The sequence below is a fragment of the Myodes glareolus genome, chromosome 17, assembly GCF_982192425.1.
Source record: "Myodes glareolus chromosome 17, mMyoGla1.1, whole genome shotgun sequence".
Lineage (NCBI taxonomy): Eukaryota > Metazoa > Chordata > Mammalia > Rodentia > Cricetidae > Myodes > Myodes glareolus.
Genome location: NC_142042.1, coordinates 26267729 through 26284078, shown reverse-complemented (window position 1 = coordinate 26284078; position 16350 = coordinate 26267729). Strand labels below are relative to the sequence as shown.

The 16350-nt window shown below is 38.9% G+C and overlaps 1 non-coding gene across 1 annotated transcript; it reads left to right on the top strand.

Moving 5' to 3' along the window:
* Window positions 1-15179: 15179 nt before the first annotated feature.
* On the top strand, window positions 15180-15284 carry LOC125414868 (U6 spliceosomal RNA). Its single transcript, XR_007236426.3, has one exon. It is a non-coding gene; the product is annotated as a U6 spliceosomal RNA (small nuclear RNA).
* The last annotated feature ends 1066 nt before the right edge of the window (window positions 15285-16350 follow it).

The following is a 16350-nucleotide window of genomic DNA, read 5'->3' as shown; positions in this document are numbered from 1 at the left end:
CTGCAGTGGATGTAAATCCAACATCAAAAAACTTTGTGCTCACTACTTTTCATTTCCTTTTTCTGTCTTTCTTTGCTTCAATTAGTCAGGACTGGATGGATTGGAGAAGGAAAATGCTTATATATTTTTTTTCTTGGCATATATGTTTTGTTAAGTGTGGCGAGAGAATCTGTATGCACCCAACCGTTTGGATTATTTCTGAAATAAAGTAGCAAAAAGTTTCTGGAGGGAAAAATACTCTAGCACTATAAAGACATGGGTGATGGAAGCTGCATTCTCCACTAAAGCCAGGCTTGACTTCCTTGAAGACAATGGCCACATCTAATTTATTTTGTACTTAATTCTATCCCCTAACACAAAAGAGTGCATGGTAGATATCCTGGAAACTGAACAAATGAGTAAGTTCATTAATTTATCCTAGATAGGACAACATGATGGATTATCAACCTATTTTTACTAAGTAAGTAATAAATGAAGTTGATGAAGTTGGCTATACTGTATGTTTCTAAACAAGAAAAAAGTTACCTACCCCTATATGGCAAATATCAGTCTCATAATCTAGTCAATGAGAAGTAAAATTTGTATATGGTTCATAACATTGTTCAATGAAGTAAAATCGCCATTAATTTAAGGTAGATATAAGGGATACTAGATCATTGACATGGAGAAATAACTCTAGAAACCATGATAATCAGATCTGTTTTGGCAGTGTAAGCAATAAAACTAAAAAATATTTGAATGCCAGCCAAAGAACGAGAGTTAGGGTGAACATCCTGGCCGCGTTTTATTTTCTCTTGAAGGAGTTACTAATTTTAAACAATGAAGACCCTAGAACAGCGAGGAATAGCTTTGAATTTAATTTAAAACCACCATATGACAAACTGCACTGCCAGCTATTGCAATGGAATATATTTATTTTTTCAAAAAGTATTTATTTATATAGGCCATCTTCCAATCATGTGAGATTGTTTAGAATGGTTTTATAGAAGTATACACAGCTATTGTTCAATCAATGAAGTTTCTGGTTTCATTTTTCTTATGAATTGTTGCTGACAGGCTCTAGAAATGTTAGCATTAGGCTTTTCCAATTCCGAAATTGCCTAGAATTCAAACTTCTCTAATTTAGTAAATTGAAGAAAGAAAACATGCATATTTTCATCCCCAGTGGACTTTAATGAGAATTCTAAACTGGGCTGAGTTTAGAATTTAAAAATGTCAATTTATAGACTTTATTTTAGCTTTAAATAAAGTTGTTGTAGATAGCTCTTCAAAACAATATAGTATTACTTGTTTTAACAACAGTGTATTAGTATTCAATAGTAATTGTTCCACTTTTAACACTACTTCCTACTTTTAAGCCATTCTGCTGCTAATGTCATTCTGTTTATCAACTATTATGGGGTGTAATGAAATAAGTTCATTGTAGCTTATTGCCACATTGAATTTGCAGCCAGAACACTGGATAGGGAAGCACATAGTGCCAACTGAAGTTTTCATGAATTCTTTCTCCCAGTATGACGCTCACACCATAATGGGAGAGTGCCTTAGAGCTAGACACAGGAATGCTATTTTAAACCAATGAAATTAGAGGAGAAATGTTTTATAACAAACATAAATGAGCAGTGGTTTCATTTGAGGACACATCAGGTGATCTCATGGTGTGTATTATTTTAAGTAAACATTGATGTTACAGTTGTACACTCTCATGTGTGGCTCAGCTACCTGTGTTTGTATTTGTGAAGTAAAGTATTTGAGGTATTGTAGGAGAAGCTGCTTGTTTGTTTCCTGGCTGCGTAGACTCCCTAAATAACCACACAGAAACTGTATTAATTAAGTCACTGTTTGGTCAATTACTTAAGCATATTTCTAGCTAGCTCTTACATCTAGAATTAACCCATCTTCATTATTTTGTATTTTACCACGAGGTTCGAGGCCTCCTGGCCATTTTCTGGTGTGTCAGTCTCTGGCAGCAGCTCCATGGCTTCTCCCTGACACTACCTTCTTCCTCCCAGCATTCAATTTAGTTTTCCTGGCCTACACAAGTTCTGCCTTGCTATAGGTCCAAAGCAGTTTCTTTATTAATCAATTGTAATCATAGCATACCGAGGGAAATTCCACATCAACGAGGAAACTTATGTAAAGGATACATACTTTAAGTGGGCTTCAACATTGCCTGGGTAAGTAGGGAAACCAATTTATTTACTTTTCCTTTATGTGAGTCATTAGCCAGGTGTAGTAGTTCAGGCCTGTAATAACAGCATTGTAACAACCAAGGTCTTATCATAGTGAATTGACCAGTTTGGGCTACATAGTGAGACTTGCTCAAGATCAAGAAAGTGTACTATGTCCAGTGTAGTCCTTACTCAGGCAAAGCTTGGTTCAATTCCAACTATAATGAAAAATGATACTTTATTGTATTTGCATATAAAAATGTTCATAGGCTGCAATGCCAGGCATAATTGATCCATAGTGTTAGGCATCAGGGTAGCAGTAATTGCCTTTGTGGAAACCCACTGCTTTTAAGGCCTGTCCTCTCACCATTCATTCATGGTTATACTTAGCCTGTGCATTTTGATCGATGTTCATAAAATATTTTGAAGTAGCTCAAATGAGAATTAGTGACTTGGAGGAACAACTTTAAAGTGTTTAAGATGCAGATCGCATATCATAATTGTTCTATGTAAAAGTTCTTCAGAATCACAGTCTACTAAAGAGCTTGGGGTTGGTTTCTAGATTTTGTTGGCACCAAAGCAACAACCTCATGCACACCCTTTGGAAAGGAATTATGGTTCCCAAGTTAATTTGACATTGACTAAATATATCCTGTGTTGTTTTAATAAATGTAGTTTGTGAGGGACTTTGAAAAATCACGTGGCCTGTATAAACAGCTCAGTCCAACTATACAGCTAGTTTATCATATTGATAAACTGTTTGTTTTTTTATGTGCTTTGGTTTGAAACTGTGTAAACTAACTGCCAGTCAGTAGGTCTGGAATTACAAAAACTATTGTTTAACTAAATGTTACCTATTCTGCTTAGCAGTATGGAGGCTGGGGTTTGTTTTCTTCTTTCCAAATATGCTGCCATAAGGAGGCCAAGTGAAGGTGTCCCTGGTGTCATTTGTGGCTATTCTTAGCTACATTAAGTTGTCACATTAACTACCAAGCCATGTGTACATTTGTTGCAGGCTGAGAAACTGGGGTAGGGAGCAGGGCTTTCATCCTCTTTCTTCTCCGTGTAGTCTTTCACTACGGGATTCTTCATGCTCTGACTTGCTACACGAAGATGGAAATCTCCCAGGGACTTACAATTGAGCAAGATTGATGTGTGATTCCACTGGGTGAGAAAAAACGTGCATCAGGTGGAGTTCTAACCTCCACTCTCCTAGGTGAAACATCCCTGTGGATCATCTCTTTATTATTAAAATAATCCCAGTGAAGGAAAGATGACAGAGGTCAGTGGTTCTTTTCATTGTCAAAACATCTGAGAATGTTGAATGCTGTCCTTCCTTCCTTCCTTCCTTCCTTCCTTCCTTCCTTCCTTCCTTCTTTTCTTCCTTCCTTCCTTCATTCCCTCCCTTTTTCCCTTCCTCCCTTCCCTCTTCCCTTCCTTTCTTTCCTTTTTCTTTCTTTTTTAAGAAAGGAGTCCAAGGAACTATCAAGATGGCTTGGTGGGTAAAGGCACTTGTGGCAAAATTTGATGGCCTAAGATTGACCCCTGGGATGCACACATAGAAGGAAAGAATCAGCTTCTGCAAGTTGTCTTGCATGTGTGGGCACACACACACAGACACACACAGACACACACACACACACACACATGCACACACATACACACACACACTAAATATGTTGATAGATGAATAAATAAATGGCACAGTAAAAAAGAAGTCCATAACCTAATATGTTAAATTAGCTACAATGAAACCCCTGAAATAATGAAAAAAACAAGGGATTCACGTAGAATAGTTATTGTAAATGCCATGTAATAACAAAAAGATACTATTTTCAGGCTAAACCTGCTTCACATTTTATCAGCTCTCAGTGCACTCTGCTGCAGAGGATAAATTGGAGCCATTTGTGCACCCAACAGTTTGGGTTACATAAACCAACTTGAAGATGGTTCTATTAATTTTTTAAAGCCACATCAGGTAATGGAAAACAACCTCATATGATGGATTGCCTTCCAAAAATGAGATATTGTATTAGTAATTCCAGTAATTTTGAGCAGGGTGTAAGATTTTCCTTCTTGGTTATTTTGTGTCTGTTCAAAAAACAAACATACAAACAAGACTGTCTATAAAAAATGAGAAACAATCATTGCAAGTTTTTTTTTCAGATTTCACAATTACATTTTGAGTATTGATGACTGCCAGTGCATAAGTAGTACTGGGAAGATAACAAATCTAAATATGAGCAAGTTACTCCATGTAGCCAAATTACTGCAGAAAAAGAAAGATCAGTACAGAATGGCTAGTGTCCCTTCAGTCCAGTTTAAAGGCGTACATATTCTTTCATAGTTTCCACTGTGCATTTAAAAGCAGATTTCTAAACAAGGCAACCTGAGAGAGAGAGAGAGAGAGAGAGACAACTCAGAATACAGGGGTTTTGGAGCATCATTTTAGGCTCTAAACTCTCAATTCCAAAGTCAAAATCCTACTAAAAACACCGTTTCGGAGTTCATTTTCCTGCTGATTATGTTGTGGAGGTAAACAGGAAACACATGGCTATGGTGTTATACTATAGCCTGGCCAAGGGGATGGCAGTGATACCAAGATTACAAGTGAAACTAATTTTATAGGTCAGTTCTCTAGTTGACACATCATCAAAGTGCAAGAGCATTTTGTTAAACTGTTTCCAACAAACACAAAACAGCTCCTTATGGGTATACAGTATTTGGAATGTACAGGAGACTGAGGTGAGTATAACCTTGTGGGCAAAGTTTAATGAACCATCTTGTAAGACATTAAGATAATTCTTTTTGTAGTGTGACAATGCTATTGGATGAATCAGATGAATTTAATTATTTTTAGTTTTTAATCTATTTCTAATAAAAGTGACTGCCCATTTACCAGCTGACAGATTGGCCACGGAAGGGAAAATGGAAGGTATAGTGTCCTGAAATTGTACGCTGCAGGAAGCCAAAGAAGGTGGTTGAAAGTAGGTGGAGAGAGGAAAAGAGTCTGGGTAGAGGAGGCTAAAGAGAGGCTAACTGATGGAGAAAAGAAAACAAAGTGAGAAGAACTCCACACTCATCCCACTGCCACATCTACCAGTCTTCCCCGTTTTCCTCCTCCACCCACTTCTGCATCCAGAAATTAATCACTCTGTTCTGTCACTACAGATGGGTTGTCTGTTCTTGTACCATGGTATCTTTTTATATTTTGAGTCTTTCCCCCCCTCTCACCTGCTCAAGGATAATGTTTCAGAAATTCTTTTCTTTTGACCCATAATTTCAGTCTCTTTATTGGCTTGGCCCATTCCCAGCAACCCAACAGTGTGCTGTAATGCCTTCCATCATACAGAGAATTGTCTTTGCACCAGAGTTCACGTTCCAGCCATGGCCCCATGTGTCATTTCCACTTCATAACAGATGATGTTGAAAAGAAGACCATTCTCCGGACTTGTCCTTAATTCTCTCATTGGTTGAGCATAGTTGGGTCAAATAACATATTTTTTTTTCTCAGAACTGCCCATGATTTCCATATTTTTAAATTCAAAATTAGTCTGTCTTATCTCATTTGATCAATCAGCAGTTCCCCTTGGAACTGTTTGGGTTTTTGTCATTTCTCACCTGTAGTTTATTTTTGGGTTCTTTTGCTGATTCCTTTAAAAACTAAAAGAGCCCCAGAATTTAGCTCGTTGACCATCTCATTATTTATACACAGTGACCAGGGGACATTATATGTTTCTAGGCTCAATCTCAAATGATGATTTTTGTCCATATGTCTATTATGAAAATTGGACTTTATATCCTACCTTAAACTGATATTCTCCACTGCATGTTCTTTTATATAATTTGTTGCCAAGACTGTGAACTTCATGTGGACAAAGATTTAATTTTATTTTTTGTTGTTTACAGCATTTGCAGCAGTGCAGCCCAGAGGAAGCACTCATTTTTTTCCTATTATTTTTCTGCCTTGTGAAGTGAAAACACATTCATTTCCTACACCCCAGGACATAGTTCAACAAGCTCAACTTCATGAAGATATTGATTTCAATATCATAAAGAAGGAAGAAATTTAAGGCAGTCTGGGATTTTATTCCAAGAGAGACGGCAGTGAATCCTTGCTGTAACTGTTACAAAAGAGCTAGAAATGGGCTAAAAAGGTCCTGGGTAAAAATAATATGACATTCATAAAATGTACTCTGTAAGCCTGCAGCGACTCTGTTGACATGGATCAAAAACGCATGTACAGGACATGCTGCAAGCATTAACCTCATCAGAAAGGCATAGATTATCCTCGTCACAGTGATGAGTCGTGGGGAGAAGGGAGGAAAAGAAACGTTGTATGCACAACTGCAAAGCTGAATTCATGAATGAATCAATGGACAGAAAAGTGTGTGTGCATGGGTCAGCAATAACGATGACTTTCATCCGACTACAGCCAAAGCACGGCCCGAGGAGAAAATGTTGAATAAACACGCAGGGAGAAGCTCTGTTCGTAAGTGGAGCAGCATCGTGAAGACTACCCCTTCCAGAGGAAAGAGTGCCGTTTACTTTGCCTTCGAGTCCTCTCCTAAGAATTCAACAGTTTGAGCAACACAATTTCATGAATTAGGTTTTTATTCTTTGCATTTTTATGGGTATGAGGATTTAAGGAGAAATTTACCTTTAAAAAAAAAGTCCCAGGAGGAAGCAGTAGAAGATACAGTTGTATCTATGCAGAGAGGAAAAACAACTTTTCACATAAAACCAGTGTGCTATGAAAAAGAGGAAAAGGTGCTCGCTAATTTGAGCGACAATATCAAAAGTTCCTTACAGAAGACAACACTACTGACCCTAAAGGAGTCTTTGATTGTGTGCCCTCTAGAAGATTCAATGCTATTTGCTCTTGGAAAAAAAATTCATACATCATTAATGTTTGTAGGTTTCAAACATAATTTAAATTAAGGGTTAACAAAATAATCCAAAGTTATACAAAGGACATATTTTTGGTATACCTCTGATGAGAGCTAATAATATGTATTTATGCAATCATTATATCTCATCTATAAATATATGTATAATATAGATATATCAATGTGTAAGGCAATGTCAAGCAAACTAAACCAAATCACACTAAAATATAAGAAAACCTGAAAAATAGGAAAACACATAAGATAAGAATCAGTTTTTCATCGCTCTCTCTCTCTGTCTTTCTCTCTTACTAAGATAATTTAATTTATAATATTTTATTCTATGCATACATTATCTTTTAGGAGAAACTTAAATTTTGCAGTACACAATTTCTTTTCTTACACAGTAGACATATTTTTTTAAATTTTAACTGAAAGATCACAGTATTGATTTAAAAAACCAGAACACAACAGAACAGAACATGGGTGGTGAGATGGCTCAGCAAGCAGAGGCACTGGCAGCTAAGCCTGATGACTCAGGTTCAAATCCAGGGACCTACATTATAGAAGGAAATTAGCAACTCCCAAAAGTTATCTTCTGACTTCCATGAATATGGTGTTGCAAGTGTGTGCACATACACACACACAATCACATGTACACAAATAAATAAAAACAACTAAGTTAAAGGCAAAAAACAAACTATCATGAAATCTTATATTTTCTTTATTTCTCTCAATTTTTTTCCCCTGAGACAGGATTTCTCCGTAGCTTTGGAGCCTGTCCTGGAACTAGCTCTTGTAGACCAGGTTAGCCTCGAACTCACAAAGATCCACCAGCCTCTGACTCCCGAGTGCTGGGATTAAAAATGTGCACCACTCCTGCCTGGCCCATTTCTCGTACCAGCTGACATTTTTCCTATGGAAATTGAGAAGCAGACAGAATGGAGAAATGGAGATGGAAGTCGTTTTAAATCACTTATAAAGATTTTTTTAGAGGTGGTAGGATCTAAGATTTCATTCATTATTTCATCAAGTAGCTTCTTATGCGCCTACTTTGGGCTTATCACAGAAATATAAACCTAAGATTATTGATGGAGATAATTAATTAATTGAGGTTTAAAAAGGCGTTTTCTAGACTGCATGCGTATGCGTGTTGTAATACAAGCAATGGAAACTGTTTGCCTTTTAATTAAGTTCTGTTTATGCTCTTGGCAAACAACAGCCCACCAGAGCCTCAGGATCTGGGGGTGGATATCCCAGCCAACTTTCCCTTTCTGATTTCCATTCTTCAGTTTCAAATAAGAAATTTTCCGAACCCCGTTCCTAATCACAATGTGTCACCATTCTCTGCAGTCACTGGCAAAGCGAATCAAAGAAGTATCAACTATTCCAGGCTTTCACCCGAACTTTCTCTTCCAGTTGTTAGTCAGGAAAGAATGCGCGTTGCCTACCCACCCAGTCCTGGGATGCCACTCAATGACAGGCCATTGTCCTTGGACTTGGAGTCAAGGGCACTCAACCTTCAGATACCAAATAAACAGACTTTCTAGACACGCGTCATGGTAGGGTCCTGCCAGCTTATTCGTTTGCCCTTGAGATACAGTTCAACACTTTGCAGAGGACCCTTGAATTCTGACAGAAAGCATCCATCCTATTGCTGCAAAGTTGTTATGAAACACCTGTGGAAGCAATTCACTCTGTTTTCCAGTTTGGATAATGCTGAGGGGTCTTTTCGTGGCCTTTACGGTAGCAAGGTTAGAATCACTTACCTTGCTGTATTCTGCTGTTTATTGATTTGGTTGTTTGTTCTGAGCTCAGTGAGGCACAGCTCCATCTGGCTTTGGGTGTGATATTTACTCCTTCATTTTGGGAATGTGGGTGTCTCATGGAATACGGAACCATACTGGACGGCTGCCCCCTTTTAAAAATAGCTGTATTCTGGGCATAGATTACGATGGGAAAATTTTTGAACATTTCACACTCCTCCCCAGTGGGTACCATAAAGTCATGGTCTGAAGGGCTTGCCAGGAACAGCTAATGAGGATCCACATTCCAGCTTGGAGATGCTGTTCTTCCCATTGTTTGCCCTGACCATTCTGCTTCCTTCAACCTTTGCCATAGTGTGTCCCGAAGCTGCTCTAAGCGTTGTCTTTCACAGTGCCCTTAGGTGATAGTCAAGGTGGCTGGTCTGTTTCTTTACTTATTTGATATGCCTGTGAGTTTTGGGTTATCTTCAGAAGTTATTCATGTAGTGTTATTACTAAAAAAAATCTGTTTAATCATCTAAAGAACATGGTAAATGTTCAGACATTCAAAGACAATATAATATTAAAATCCCAGCCTTGTTCGAAAGTCCCAGCTCCATCAGTGAATTAGAAGCCTCTGTCAGTAAACCAGTGGGACACCAAGAACAACGCCTCTACCAATTCTTCCTTCTCTTGGCCCTCCTCCTCCTTCTTTAGTTTTTGGCAGTACTGGGGGTCAAACCCAGGGTCTTGTGCGTGTTAAACAAGTGCTGGACCACATAGGTGCACTTCCTGCTGCAGTGTACCGTTTTGACAAGATCCTGACTGTCATGCTAACATCCTCAGCAATTCCAGGCATGATCCACCAGATCCTCCTGTCACATAAATGTCTGCACTTCAGTGTTGTAGACCCTGGAGGGCAGGCTGACAAAGGACTTCTTGCTTTAGACTGCTTCTGTGGGCTCGGTAGTGACTCGTTTTGTTTCTGTCTGCAATAATAGGCCGGAGCGTCACTGTTATTCCTCTGTGTGCCCTGTTCTTAGTCACTAAACCTTGAAACAAGCAGTAGACATTTCCCTGCCATATTCTGTACCTCCTAGAGCAGCCAGTACTCAGCACTGAATGCATTCTTTAGTAACAGGGAACTATTAGCATAAGTTATTCCTTAGGCTAACGTCTCAATGCAAAGGACACGTGTATAGATTCTCTGAATGAGTATGCTCAAGGCTTCTGTAAAGAAACATCTTTTGATTTCTCTTTTATTCTTTCATACCAACCCAAAATCAGTTTCCACTTATTGCCAAAAGTACTAGGCCAGCAAGATGACTCAGTGGGTAAAGTTCCAGACTCTGTTGACTCCCCATGGGAGGCCTCATCCTTTTTGAGGAGTGGATGGGGGTGGATTTGGGAGGAGTCTGGGGGGAGCAGGAAGAGGTAAGGAAGAGGGGGACAGTGGTTGGTATGTAAAATGAATAAAACATTTAAAATAACACGAGAAAAGAAAAAATAGGAAAAAAAGGGACTTGCTGCTAAGCCTAAAGATCTGAGTTTAAAACCCTAAACGCACATGGTAGAAGGAGATCATGGATCGAGCAAGCTGTCCTCTGACTTCCACAAGGATAGATATAAACTGGCTCCTGCCCACTTTGTGTTCCAAAAACTTCTTCCTCCAGGACACCAGTTGTCTATGACAGCTTCACTTAGCCCACCTCACTCTCTCTTTACTTGCCATCTACTTCTTTTACTTAAATATACAGTAGTCATCGCAAACAATTTTATTTGAATCCCGAACTCATCTTTCCCCAAATCGCATTATTTGTTAGATCTGCTTATTTCTTCTTCATCAACCTTGCCTGACTATCTCACGATTCTCTCACTCTCATTGCTGTTCCAGCCCAGCTTCCCTGTCTGCCTAGACAGCGTATTTATTGTAAATGTAGAAAGCAAAGCGGAAGCCACAACCAAATGCAATTAAAATTGAATCTGATAAAATGATGCATTCTTCATTTTTCAAGTTAATTTATTCATCCTAAGTAGATCATAGACTTAGGTTTGTCTCTTTCCTGTCACAATGGCATGAAAGAAAGCACAAAATATTAATAATCCTCAGGTATCAAACAGGTCCAAGTTTTAGGTTAAGTTTTAGGCTGCATGTGAGATGGTTGCATCTTCCACATCTTGGTCCCGTCTGCTGAGACTGATGCATCCTCAGAGGGCACAGTTTCCTGGAGATATCATGGATGGTCAGTTTTCCTTTGTGAATCATCAGATCGCAGGCCCCGCAGTGCGTGTTACGGAAGTACTAGGAAATGTGGACAAAATGCCCATATGAGAGAACAGCTCGGCACTGGATCGTGGAGCAATGTGGGCACTGGTAGAAAAAAAAAAAACAACAGATTTCTGTTTCCATGACAATTGAGTAGTCCTTGAATCTATCCTCTTGGGCACACCCAGAGCTAGGAAGGGACTTCTAGTCTGACACCCGTGGCTCAGCTTTATATCCTCATGGACCATGGAAGTGATAGCCATTGTTAATGCTTGCTGAGAAAGTCATAACTGGGAACCTAAATCTAGAGCCTTGCACTGACTGTTTCAATGAATTCCCATTGCAATTCTCAAAGATAACAAGGACTCCCCACCCCACCCCCATGGTGTCAATGGAAAACCAGAGATTAAAGAGGTCAGCTTTCTTGCCCAGGTTCAGAGAGGCAGGAAGTTGTACAGCTGAGATTTTCACCCACTTGACCAAAATCAGGTCTAGTTCTCCTGACCACAACTTCAAACTGCGAAGCAGAACTGAGACATGATCAGGACAGCGGGGTCGTCCAGTGTAGATGGATGATAGATATACCTGGCCCGAGAACCCACCAGCCAAAGAGATGCTAGTGATATATTTGATTTCTTCTTCTCCAATTTTGAGCAGCTGTGAGGTGTTTAGAATATTGAGTCCAGTAACAGTATATATAAATAACCTTAACTTGATCCCCTTTGATTTTATTTTTGGATGCCATAGCTTTGTTCTTTCTTTATTTCGGCTAAGCCTCTACTGCGTGTTCCCTAAGCAGCAGAATGATCCATTTCAGGAGCATATTTTATGCGAGGCTGACACCAGCTGCTCCATGGAGACCTTCAGGCTCCTGCCAGAGTGTAATTGGCACCCAGGAGCAAGCAGGCTCCAAAGCACCAAAAAGCAAATGTGTTTAGCAATAAGTCTTTATCTCAGCATGAAAAAAAGCAATAAATTGTGATAAGTCTGAGCAGCTAGTCTCTAAACACACATACAAAATTTATTATGTGAAGGTTTAGCTTATTGCCAAAAAGGAAGACAATAGTACTGTCATTTTAATAGTCTCCCTATAACTTGGATTCTTTATAGGAACAAAGATGAGATTTTATGGAGTTTGTATTGTGGATATAAACAAGCTCGAAGGAAATAGAGAACATGAGAAAAATGATCCACTATTTACTCTTTTCAAGCCTCCAAAAATTCCACGGAATTAAGAAATTCTACTTTTTACATTGGCCAAGATAATGGCAATGGGATATTTAAACTTGAAATTTATATTTTCTCAATAAAAATTATAAGTTTATACATCAGCATATCGCCAAAACAATGTGTGGGACATGAAAGAAAAAGGGTCATATGTTGGAAGGAAGAGGAGCAGTGAGGGACGATGGGAAACCAGGAAGATATCGGGGTGAGAATAAACAAAGCATGGCAGTATGCACCTCCAAAACATCATAACTAGAGCTATCATTGGCACATGAAAATCAGTAAAATATAGAAAATAGGTGTGAATATATTATTGAAGTTTCGTAAAGACAATCTTGGCTTCTATAAATGGTTTTGTGGATCTCCACTTTCATTCAGGGAATCACAAGGTGGTCAGTAAATGAATTTGAAGATTACTTCTCTCTACTGCCAGGACAGTGACGTCTTGTGAGAAGTTTTAGATACTCCCAGGAGAGGAGATGTTTCTACAAGCTAGTAGTCTATTTAACTCATCTTTTCTATATTAGATTTTTTTTTAGCAGAAAGTTTGCCATGTTCCCCATAATCTTAGATTTATCAGGATATGCTAGATATCCTGAAGGTCATGTTACCTTTATCTTATATTAGATTCTTTCCAGTAGTCTCATACAATGGTCCATTAGTTGCCATTTAAATGTACCTCAGTTGAAGTACTCTTATCTCTTTTGGTTTTATTTCTTCTGTGATGTGATCTCACCAAGCCCCGGTAACTAAGTAGCCCAGGTTGACCTGAAAGCTGTGATTATCCTCCTGCCTCTGTCCAGAGGATTACAAGCTCATGCAACTTTTCCCAGCTTCACTTTTATCTTGTAACAGAGAAGAATTTGGCTGCACTCTGCCTAATAAAATATCTTATTTACGGGCAATATCATTCTAACTGAAAGCTTATGTTTAAAAACTGTAAAAAAATATTTAATTCATTTGTATCTTTTGTTACTTTATCTCTTAAAATCCTGAGAATCGCCCCCTAGCTCAGGGACTTCCTGACACAGTCACAATGACTAACCTAGTTTGTGTCACCTGGCCTAACATATATGTCAGGCAAATCTTTGAAGCCTCCTGACGTTTCCCCAGATGGCGTGTCGCCACAGGGGCACTGCCAGCTCCCATCTCAGAAGAGTCCCACGTCAGCGGCTCTGAGGAGCCTCTCATCTCATGCAGCAGAGAACATTGGCATCGCCTTGAGCATTTGTTGGACATAGAAGAGTTTTCGCTCAAAATGCTTTCCTCTCCTCAGAAGAAGAGAGCTCCGAGAAGGCTTCTGGAGTTACTTGAAACGAGAAGCTGTTTCTATCAGACTTGGCCTGCATCACTTGGCCTTCTAGATGTGCTTGAGGGGTTTGGCTTCCAGATATTTGGATCTAATTAATCACATATAATGTGATTGAAACCTCGAGAACAGTCGTGATGTCCACTGAAAATCTCAGGAATCCTCTGATGCTGCCTTCTTTTTAACACTCATTCTAAACATGTGTTTTGCAATAAAAGACTGAAAGGAAGTTTGGAAGCACTCACTTAGTATCTTTTAGAACTGTACTGGAGAAACCAGGTCAAATAAGAAGAGAAAATCCAGAATCATCCACTGAGCACTTTCCCTGGGCCTAGGTCTGCTTCGATGGCACAAATGGACTACAGAATAGCTACCTGATCACTTGAAGTTAAAAAGTAATATCATAGTTAGGAGTGGGGATGTAGCTCAGATGCACAATGATTACCTAATGTACCAAGAAAAACCTCTTAGTTTTATAGTAATAGAAATTATGAAGAAAGAAATTGACAAGCTAAATGATGGTTGTATAGTTGCTATTTCTATCTAATTAGTAACTATTATTCATTGAGAGCCAAAAAGGTGATAAAAGAGAGAAAATGGAATTAGCAATTCTTTCGTTGGTGAAGCAAAGTAAATTATCATAAAGCATGTTTATGAGGCTGGTGTTGTAGCACACGCCTCACAAGTGATCTGAGCAGCCCCTGGCAGGTGGTGTTGAGGCAGGAGTATTGCCGCCAGTAAAGGGAAGCCTGACTTACATAGTGTATTTCCAACCAACCTGGAATACATAATAACATGCTGATTCAACAACAGGAAGAAAGAAATATAAAAAAGGATAGATAAAAATAAAGGAAGGTAAAGAAAAGAGAAAGAGTATTTGTAAGTCACTGAAGAGTAAATTAAGATGGTCTACAGATGAACGGAGAAACCAGAGGTACATCAATAACAGCAAAAGAAACTAAATCAAAGCATGTAGAAAATACTTGAAATCAATGAGGTGAAATATTTTTTAATTTCTATATTGAATGAGACTTTCAGAGACAAGAGAGACAAAATTTAAAAGCCACACAAAGACTGTATTATTCTCAGACTCTTATTGAATGAATTTATATCATTCGTAATTTTCAGAAAGGAATCTGAACCCAGGAGGAAGGGTTAAAGCAAGTGTTAACAACAAGACAGGCATTTCCAGTCATGGGGAATTTGTTTTCTGACACATGGGTAACGAAACAAACATCAAGGGAACGCGATGACACATTGATGTGGTGATGTAATCATGTGTAATTCTGCAGTTCCGAGTCAGTGTCATGTTTACATGCTAGGCAATGAAAGAAAGCATAATCACTCTAAGATACTTTTACTTAATCAAGAAAGACAATTTGGTGAGGCAGCTAACAGAATCCACACTGCGAACTTGTGGTGGAACTTCGCTACCGAAATGGGTTCACCAATCATAAATTTGAGAGGGAGTAAAAGGCTTGGGAGAAGCTGGAGGGGGCGAGAGAGGGAGAAAATGGTGAATGTATAATACTCAAGTAAAAAAATTAAAAATTGATTAATTAAAATGAAAAGGATTGAGCTTTTTTGGCACAATAAACTAAAATTGGATTGGTGGAGAAAGAATTAGCATGGCCATTGCACAAGGATGTCACACAAATTTGTGAAGCGATGCCAATTTGTTTTTAAATCAACTAAGCAAGGCACATGTGGGCTCACAGAGATTAAAACAGCAAGTACAGGGTCTATATGGGTCAGCATACTTATTATAGCTATCAGCTTAGTGTTTTTATGGGACTCCTGACTGTGAGAACAAGTGGGTGTCTGGATCTTGTGCTGACTCTTGAGACTGTTTTCCTCCTGCTGGACTTCCATGTCCAACTTCAGTATCACAGTTTTTGTTTCATATTATTCTATTTATTTTGCTATGTTTGGTTTCTATCTCATAGATAGCAGGCAGAAAGGGAGTAGACCTGGAGAAGAGAGGAGGTGAGGAGGAACGGGGAGGAAGAGAGGGAGGGGAAAGTATAATCGTGATATATTGAAAAATATATTTTCAATAAAAAAGAAAAAAATAAACTCTGAGTTCATTTAATGTTGCTCTTACGGACATGTGCTTAGGGCTGAATACTAGGGACTGGATAATTCATCAGGGGTTTCATCTCTGGAAAAATAACCCGATTCTCCCTTTCTCAGCTGTCATTGATTTTCTGTAGCTCTTTATTTAGGGCTGTGCCTTTTGAAATTTTCCTCCTTCGCATCGGTATGCTGACTGGGGTTGTCGGCATACTGTAAGTCTTGCTTGGACAATTCTGATGCTGCGATTTCATGATTGCAACTTCCCTGTCATATCTAGAAGACACGGTCCTACAAGAGGTATCCTGGTCCTCTGCCGCCTATAATCTTTCCATCTTCTCTTCCTTGATTTTCCCTGAGCTCCAAGCGCAGGGATTATGTTGTTACATTGTGGCATTTTATCTTCTGTTTCCTCAGATAAGCAAAACAAAAAACAAAAAGCGATGGGGTTTAATACAAGCATCTTTCCGAATGGCGTTCACTTTAAAAAGAAAACCCCTTTGATTGGCCTTAAGCTGGGGCCGTTTCTCATCTAATAAGAAAGAAATCACACATGCGCATGCCACTCTTCTTTCTTCTTTATCTGCCGCTGTTCTGTGAACGGGCTGAGATCCTGCTCCGTGGTCTGGTTTTGGTGATGGGTATCTGCGAGCTGTGCAGCCGCCTTGACACT